At 37.7% G+C, this 9427-nt stretch overlaps 1 pseudogene; it reads left to right on the top strand.

Moving 5' to 3' along the window:
- Nucleotides 1-2077: 2077 nt before the first annotated feature.
- Nucleotides 2078-3072, top strand: LOC144295967 (DNA-directed RNA polymerase III subunit RPC7 pseudogene; annotated as a pseudogene).
- The last annotated feature ends 6355 nt before the right edge of the window (nucleotides 3073-9427 follow it).

A 9427-nucleotide genomic window follows, 5' to 3' on the forward strand; every position in this document is an offset into this window, starting at 1 on the left:
TCTTGTGTTGTTAATTTTAGCCATTCTGACAGGTGTGAGATGGTATCTCACCATGGTTTTCATTTTTATGTGTTTAGTTTCAAACATTCTTTATAGATATTAGATATTAATCATTTGTCAATACGTAATTGGAAATATCTTTTCCCATTCAATTAATTTCCTATTAGTTTTTTATTGCTTTTAGTTATGCAAAAACTTTTACCTTTTTAAAAAGATTTATTTATTTTATTTTATTTTTTTATATATTTTTATTTAAATTCGATTAATTGGGATGCCTGGGTAGCTCAGTGGTTGAGCTTCTGCCTTCAGCTCAGGATGTGACCCGTGGTCCTGAATCAAGTCCCATATCAGGCTCCCTGCATGGAGCCTCCTTCTCCCTCTGTCTCTGCCTCTCTCTGTGTGTCTCTCATGAATAAATACAAAAAATATTTTTTAAAAATAAATTAATGAACATATAGTGTATTATTAGTTTCAGAGGTAGAGCTGAGTGATTCTTCAGTCTTACATAATACTCAGTGCTTGTTACATCACCTGCCCTCCTTAATGTCCATCACCAAGTTAAGCCAGCCCCCTATCCTAGTCCCATCCAGCAACCCTCAGTTTGTTTCCTATGGATTATAATTTATGGTTTATCTAGCTCTCTGAATTTGTCTTGCTTTATTTTTCCATCTCTTCACCTATGATCCTCTCTTTTGTTTCTTAATTCCACATATAAGTGAGATCGTATGATAATTGTTTTTCTTTGATTGACTTATTTTGTTCAGCATACCTTCTAGTTCAATCTACATCTATGTAAATAGTAAGATTTCATCCTTTCTGATGGCTGAGTAATATTCCATATATATACCACATTTTCTTTACTCATTCATCTGTTGATGGACATTTGGGCTCTTCCATAATTTGACTATTGTGTCAATTGCTGCTACAAACATTGGGGTGAAGGTGACCTCTTGGATAATTCACTTTTATCTTTAGAGCAAATCCCTAAGAGTGCAATTGCTGAGTCATAGAGTAGCTCAATTTTAAACTTTTTGAGGAACTCCAATACTGATTTCCAGCATGGCTGTACCAGCTTCTTGCATTTCCACCAACAGTGTAAGAGGATTCCCCTTTCTCCATATCCTTGCCAACATCTGTCATTTAGTTACTTATTAATTTTAGCCGTTTTGACTAGTGTGAGGTGGTATCTCACTGTGGTTTTAATTTGTATTTCTCTGATGGCAAGTGATGTAGAGCACTTCTTCATGTGTCTATTGGCCATTTGAAAGTATTCTTTGGGGAAAGGCTCTCAGTGTTTCCCCACTGAGAATAATATTTGCTGAGGGCTTTTAAGATGCTGAAGAATGTTCCCTCCATCCATACCCTCTGAAGAGGTTTGATCAGGAAAGGATGCTGTATTTTGTCAAATGCTTCCTCTGCATCTATTGAGAGGATCATATGATTCTTGTTTTTTCTCCTGTTGATATGATATATCATGTTGATTGTTTTACGAGTGTTGACCCAACCTTGCATCCTGGGGATAAATGTCACTTTGTCATGGTGAATAATCTTCTTAATGTACTGTTGGATCCTATTGGCCAGTATCTTGTTGAGAATTTTTGCATCCATGTTCATCAGGGATATTGGTCTAAAATTCTCCTTTTTGGTGGAGTCTTTGTCTAGTTTTGGAGTTAAGGTGATGCTGGCCTCATAAAATGAATTTGAAAGTATTCCATCCCTTCTATCTTTTGGAACAGCTTTAGTAGAATAGATATTCATTCTTCTTTAAATGTTTGATAGAATTCTCCTGGGAAGCCATCTGACCATGGACATTTGTGTCTTAGGAGGTTTTGGATGACTGCTTCAATTTGCTCACTGATTATTGACTTGTTCAGAGTTTCTATTTCTTTCTGTTCCAATTTGGTAGTTTATGGTTTTCTAGAAATCCGTCCATTTCTTCTAGTTTCTCCTAAGATCAGGAACACGACAGGGATGTCCACTCTCACCACTGCTATTCAACATTGTACTAGAAGTCCTAGCCTCAGCTATCAGGCAACAAAAAGAAATAAAAGGCATTCAAATTGGCAAAGAAGAGGTGGCTCCGGCCTCCGGGCGCCCGCGCCGGGCTCGCACCCCTTCCCTGCCGCCCGGCGCCTCGGCTGCACCCGGTTGCCCCAGGCTCGGGGCTTAGTGAGCAGAATTTGCCCACTTTTCTGGTATAACTAATTCAGATGGCTGGGAATAAAGGACGTGGACGTGCAGCTTACACCTTTAATATTGAGGCAGTTGGATTTGGCAGAGGTGAAAAGTTACCTGATGTAGTATTGAAACCACCCCCACTATTTCCCGATACAGATTATAAACCAGTGCCACTGAAAGCAGGAGAGGGTGAAGATTACATGCTGGCCTTGAAACAGGAGTTGAGAGAAACTATGAAAAGAATGCCTTATTATATAGAAACACCCGAAGAAAAACAAGATATTGAAAGATATAGTAAAAGATATATGAAGGTATACAAAGAGGAGTGGATACCAGATTGGAGAAGACTCCCAAGAGAAATGATGCCAAGGAAGAAGTGCAAAAAAGGCCCCAAATCCGAAAAGGCGAAAGATACAGGCAAAGGCACCTCGCTCACTAATACTGCAGATGTGTTGAAAAAAATCGAGGAATTGGAAAAGAGAGGTGATGGTGAAAAATCAGATGAGGAAAATGAAGAGAAAGAAGGAAGCAAAGAGAAAAGTAAAGAAGGTGATGAGGAGGAGGACGATGATGCTGCAGAACAAGAGGAATATGATGAAGAAGAGCAAGAAGAGGAAAATGACTACATTAATTCATACTTTGAAGATGGAGATGATTTTGGTGCAGACAGTGACGACAACATGGATGAAGCAACCTATTAAGCTATGAAATTTCTCCAAAAATATCTTTCTGATACCACTTCTGAACATTTGGACAGCCTTGTTTTCTATTTCTGATATTTTTGTTCTTGTTTTGTTGGACAAATATTTGCTGTCAAAATACTCAGAACCACTTAGAGTTTACATACTGGTTATCTTACCCATTAGTCTCTGATACTGTCCCATTCCTTTTCAACACCTCTGTCATCTTATGTATTCAGATGGATTTTTTTGGTATCATTTCGATTTCAATGTGCCTAGAGTTTTTGCATCTTTTAATCTGTGTATTCACATTTGGACAAATTATTCTTGTTGAACTCGATCTGTTGTAAAACTGTTACTAGTCATCATAGTGGATTTCTGTCATCTGAAAGTTGACTTCATACTGCACAGAGAGCACTTTAAAAACAAAGAAACTTGAAGCTAATTTTCTTTTACTTTTGCATGGGTACGTTCTGTGCTGCATTAGGACTACAGAAACCTGAGCTCTTAACAATTGCACATTTTATGAGAGTGGAAGTTTTGTGATCAAAAACAGACACACACAGGAAAATGCTGATCTGAATGGTATGGGTTTCCCAGCTCACATCTCAGCCCTTAACAAAAACCTGGGATGAATATTAACAAATACTTGAATTTGGAGCCAACTCAGTACCATATATTGATTAATCATCCCACTATAAGTTTGATATCTTTGAATAGTTGGGCTTATGAAAAATTAAGATATCTTATTTGTATTTTACCAAAGTGTAGAGAAAGTGCTAGTCATATAAATCTCACTGCAGAATGCACATGTTTGAAATCTGTGAGGTGTAGTTGCTATTACTAAATTTCACCAGGACTCCTAGTTATCCAGCCGATTTATATAACAATGCAAAATGCAACTCAGGTCATTTTAAAATTAAGATTAATTTTTCTTGTTTCAATTAAAAACTGGCTCCCTTGCCTTATGTTTTGGCAGGGAAAATACCTAAGACCCCCAGCCTCCAAAGACACACAATTGCCAAAGATTTTCAGTGGAATTTGTATTATATATTTTTTAATGATTTATTAGTATTACTTTCCAAAAAGAATAAAGAAAATAATTTTTCCCCTTTAGGAAGATACTACCCATCACCCTCTAATCTTGAGAATCAAAGCGGTAGATTCTATTTCTACCTTTACTATTAGTCTCAACTTGAAAATGAGCTTGGTTAAGTTTTCTGTGCCTTAGTTTCCCCACCTGTAAACTATTTCCTATAAAAATTGCTTACACACTAAACAAAATTTGCCATGTGTATTCATTGATACCTTAACAGAAATGATCGCTTAGTTTGGTTCTTGCCCTCTAAAAAAGATGTGGCCTTGTAAGTGACTGAAAACAAACTTTTGGAAAACTAACATGTTTTCCTCACAAAATATATTATAACCTGATTTTCCCATCTTATATTCTGGAGGGGAGGACTGAAGAAAATTTATATTGTCTTGGACCATTTTGTAACATGACTTTCTCAGGAAAAACATCACTTTCAATTTTAATACCTCCTCAGATAATTCAAGGTGGGTGTGAAGACCATTGTTAGTTCAGTGCTATATCAATCATATGTGCGTTACCTGTTGAAGTAAGCTTCTGGGGAATTTTAAATATTTTAAATGGAAAACATAAAAAGTCCATGTTAAAACAGCAATCTGCTGAACTTAAAAGGAGAAACTCAAATCAAGTTTCTAGTTGTGATGGGCAAATTACATCACTTAGGATTGTAAAGTAAGACATTGATGTTTTAGTCTCTTACCTCTTTAGTCTAATACCATTTAATTTATACAAACCTGATTTCAACGGCTCTGTTGACTTGCTTTAATATAAATCTGCAGATAACCCTGTGAATTGGTCAAATGCACTAAAGATCTAGGTATTTTTATTCCTAGCTCTCAATTTTGCCTCCAGTGTTAGTCCAGCAGATGGTAAGACAACCCATTTGGGCAAGGACTTGCTCCCAGGAGGCCCCAGCCATCTGCCTTAAGTGCAGGGTCTTCCCTCTTTGGAAGATCTTTTTTATAAGTTTAAAGTAGACTAAACGGTGAAGACAGGGAGTATTTAAAGGTTGCTTTACCAGTATGAATCTTGTCTTTCTGGCTTAAAATCTCAGAGACTGTGAAGTTAGTTATTCCACAAGAAGGTAAACTTTAATGCAGAGATAGCCTCCTGTATATAAAAAAGTACTTGTTGGTGAAGTGTCTTTAAAATTGCTATATTAACAGGCAAAATTGTTTTGTTGCTTATTTTTCTGTTTACACATTAAATTCTTACAAAAAAAAAAAAAACAAATTGGCAAAGAAGAAGTCAAACTCTCCCTCTTCACAGATGACATGATACTGTACTTAGAAAACCCAAAAGACTTCACCCCAAGATTTCCAGAACTCATACAGCAATTCGGCAATGTGGCAGGATACAAAACCAATGCCCAGAAATCAGTGGCATATCTATAGACTAACAATAAGGCTGAAGAAAGAGAATTTAAGGAATCAATCCCATTTACACTTGCACCCAAAAGCATAAGATACCTAGGTATAAACCTAACCAAAGAGGTAAAGGATCTATACCTTCAAAACTACAGAACACTTCTGAAAGACATTGAGGAAGACACAAAGAGATGGAAAAAATTTCATGCTCATGGATTGGAAGAATTAATATTGTGAAAATGTCAATGCTACCCAGGGCAATTTACACATTTAATGCAATCCATATCAAAATACTATGGACTTTCTTCAGAGAGTTGGAACAAATCATCTTAAGATCTGTGTGGAATCAGAAAAGACCCCGAATAGTCAGGGGAATATTGAAAAAGAACACCAGAGCCGGGGACATCACAATACCGGATTTAAAGTTGTACTACAACACTGTGATCATCAAGACAGTGTGGTACTGGCACAAAAACAGGCACATAGATCAGTGGAACAGAATAGAGAACCCAGAAATGGGCCCTCAACTCTATGGTCAACTAATATTCGACAAAGCAGAAAAGCCTACCCACTGAGAAAAGGAGAGTCTCTTAAATAAATGGTGCTGGAAAAAATGAACAGCACCGTGCAGAAGAATGAAACTAGACCATTCTCTTACATCATACACAAAGATAAATTCAGAATGGCTGAAATATCTAAGTGTGAGACAAGAATCCATCAAAATCCTAGAGGAAAACACAGGCAAAACCCTTTTTGAACTTGGCCACTGTGAATTCTTGCAAGACAAATTTATGAAGGAAAGAAAAGAAAAGCAAAAATGAACTACTAGACTTAATCAAGATGAAAAACTTGACAGCAAAAGAAACAGCTAAAAGACAACTTACAGAATGGGAGAAGATATTTGCAAATGACATACTAGATAAAGGGCCAGTATCCAAGATCTATAAAGAACTTATTAAACTCAACAGAAAAGAAACAAAGTATCCAATCATGAAATGGGCAAAAGACATGAACAGAAATTTCACATAGGAAATTTATCAAAATACTATGGACTTTCTTTCTTTCACGGCCACAAGCACGTGAGAAAATGCTCCACAACACTGGCCATCAGGGAAATACAAATCAAAACCACAATGAGATACCACCTCACACCAGTGAGAATGGGGAAACTTCACAAGACAGGAAACAACAAATATTGGAGAGGATGTGAAGAAAGGAGAACCCTCTTGCACTGTTGGTGGGAATGTGAACTGGTGCAGCTACTCTGGAAAACTGTGTGGAGGTTCCTCAAAGAGTTAAAAATAGAGCTGCTCTATGACCCAGTAATTGCACTGCTGGGGATTTACCCCAAAATTACAGATGCAGTGAAATGGCAGGACACCTGTGCCTCGATGTTTCTAGCGGCAATGTCCACAATAGCCAAACTGGAAGGAGCCTTGGTGTCCATAGAAAGATGAATGGATGAGGAAGATGTGGTCTATATATACAGTGGAATATTACTCAGCCATTGGAAACGATGAATACAGGCAGCCCAGGTCGCTCAGTGGTTTAGCACCGCCTTCAGCACAGGGCATGATCCTGGAGACCCGGTATGTATTCCCCCTTTGGGCTCCCTGCATGGAGTCTGCTTCTACCTCTGCCTGTGTCTCTGCCTCTCTCTGTCTCTCATGAACGAACGAACGAACGAATGAATGAATAAATAAATAAATAAATAAATAAATAAATAAATAAATAAATGAAATGACAAATACCCACCATTTGCTTCAACATGGATAGAATTGCAGGGTATTATGCTGAGTGAAGTAAGTCAGTCAGAGAAGGACAAACATTATATGGTTTCATGCATTAGGGAAATATAAAGAATAGTGAAAGGGGAAAGAAGAGAAAATTAGTTTGAAATATCAGAGTGGGTGACAGAACATGAGAGACTCCTAACTGTGAGAAAGGGACACGGGGTAGTGGAAAGGGGTGTGGGTGGGGGGGATAGGGTGACTGGGTGATGGGCACTGAAGGGGGCACTTGACAGGAAGAGCACTGGGTGTTATACTATATGTTGGCAAATCGAACTCCAATAAAAAATATACTAAATAAATAAATCTTAAAAAAAGAAAGAAAGTCTTCTTTGAAGAAATGTCTCTTCATGTCTTCTGCCCATTTCTTGACCATTATTTTTGTTTGTTGTTGTTGTTGTTCTTGTTGTGCTTCATAAGTTCATTATAGATTTTGGATACTAGCCTTTTATTTGATAAGAAATTTTCAAAGATCATGCTCCGCATCACTTGCCATCAGGGAAATACAAATGAAAACCACAATGAGATACCACCTCACACCAGTGAGAATGGGGAAAATTAACAAAGCAGGAAACTACATATGTTGGAGAGGATGTGAAGGAAAGGGAACCCTCTTACACTGTTGGTGGGAATGTGAACTGGTGCAGCCACTCCGGAAAACTGTGTGGAGGTTCCTCAAAGAGTTAAAAATAGACCTGCCCTACGATCCAGCAATTGCACTGTTGGGGATTTACCCCAAAGATACAGATGTAATGAAATGCCGGGACACCTGCACCCCGATGTTTCTAGCAGCAATGTCCACAATAGCCAAACTGTGGAAGGAGCCTCGGTGTCCATCAAAGGATGAATGGATAAAGCAGATGTGGTTTATGTATACAATGGAATATTACTCAGCCATTAGAAAGGACGAATACCCACCATTTGCTTTGACGTGGATGGAACTGGAGGGTATTATGCTGAGTGAAATAAGTCAATCGGAGAAGCACAAACATTATATGGTCTCATTCATTTGGGGAATATAAAAAATTGTGAAAGGGAATAAAGGGGAAAGGAGAAAAAATGAGTGGGAAATATCAGAAAGGGAGACAGAACATGAAAGACTCCTAACTCTGGAAAACGAACTAGGGGTGGTGGAAGGGGAGGTGGGGGGGTGTGGGGGTGACTGGGTGACGGGCACTGGGTGTTATTCTATATGTTGGCAAATTGAACACCAGTAAAAAATAAATTTATAAAAAAAACCTTCTCCCATTCTGTAGATTGTCTTTTAGTTTTGTTGATTGTTTCCTTTACTGTGCAGAAGATTTTATTTTGATGAAGTTCCAATAGTTCATTTTCGTTTCTATTTTCCTTGTCTTTGGAGACATGTCTAGTAATACGTTGCTACAGCCAAGGTCAAAGAGGTTGCCTCCGGTGTTCTCCTCTAGGATTTGATGGATTCCTGTCTCACCTTTAGGTCTTTCATACATTTTGAATTTATTTTTTGTTATAGTGTGAGAAATTGGTTCACTTTCATCCTTCTGTATGTTGGTGTCCAGTTTTCCCAACACAATTTGCTGAAGATCTGTCTTTTATCTGTTGGATATTCTTTCCTGCTTTGTTGAAGATTAGTTGACAAAAGAGTTGAGGGTCCATTTATTGGTTTTCTCCTCTGTTCCATCGATCTAGTGTCTGTTTTTATGCTAGAATCAGTCTATTTTGATTACTACAGCTTTGTAATATAGCTTGAAATCAGGACCTTGATGCTTCCAGTTTTCTTTTTTCTTTTCAAGATTGCTTTGGCTATTTGTAATCTTTTGTGGTTCCATAAAAATTTTAGGATTGTTTGTTCTAACTCTGTGTAATTTGCTCATGATATTTTGATAAGTATTTCATTAAACTGTAGATTGCTTTAGGTAGTATAGACATTTTAATAATGTTTTCCTTCCAATTTTTGAGCATGGGACATTTTCCCATTTCTTTGTATCCTCTTCAATTTCTTCCTTTCTTTTTAAGATTTTATTTATTTATTCATGAGACCCAGAGAGAGAGAGAGAGAGGCAGAGACACAGGCAGAGGGAGAAGCAGCCTCCATGCATGGAGCCTAATGTGGGACTCGATCCCAGGTCACTCGATTACACCCTGGGCTGAAGGAGGTGCTAAACCACTGAGCCACTGGGGTTGCCCTTCTCTTTAATTTCTTTCATAAGTGTTTCATAGTTTTCTGAATGCAGATTTTTTTTTTTTTACCTCTTAAGTTAGATTTATTCCTAGGTTTATTACTGGTTTTGGTGCAATTATAAATGGCTTTGATTCCGTGTTTCTGTTAGTCTATTCTACTTCTTA

Source organism: Canis aureus, chromosome 2, assembly GCF_053574225.1.
Source record: "Canis aureus isolate CA01 chromosome 2, VMU_Caureus_v.1.0, whole genome shotgun sequence".
Lineage (NCBI taxonomy): Eukaryota > Metazoa > Chordata > Mammalia > Carnivora > Canidae > Canis > Canis aureus.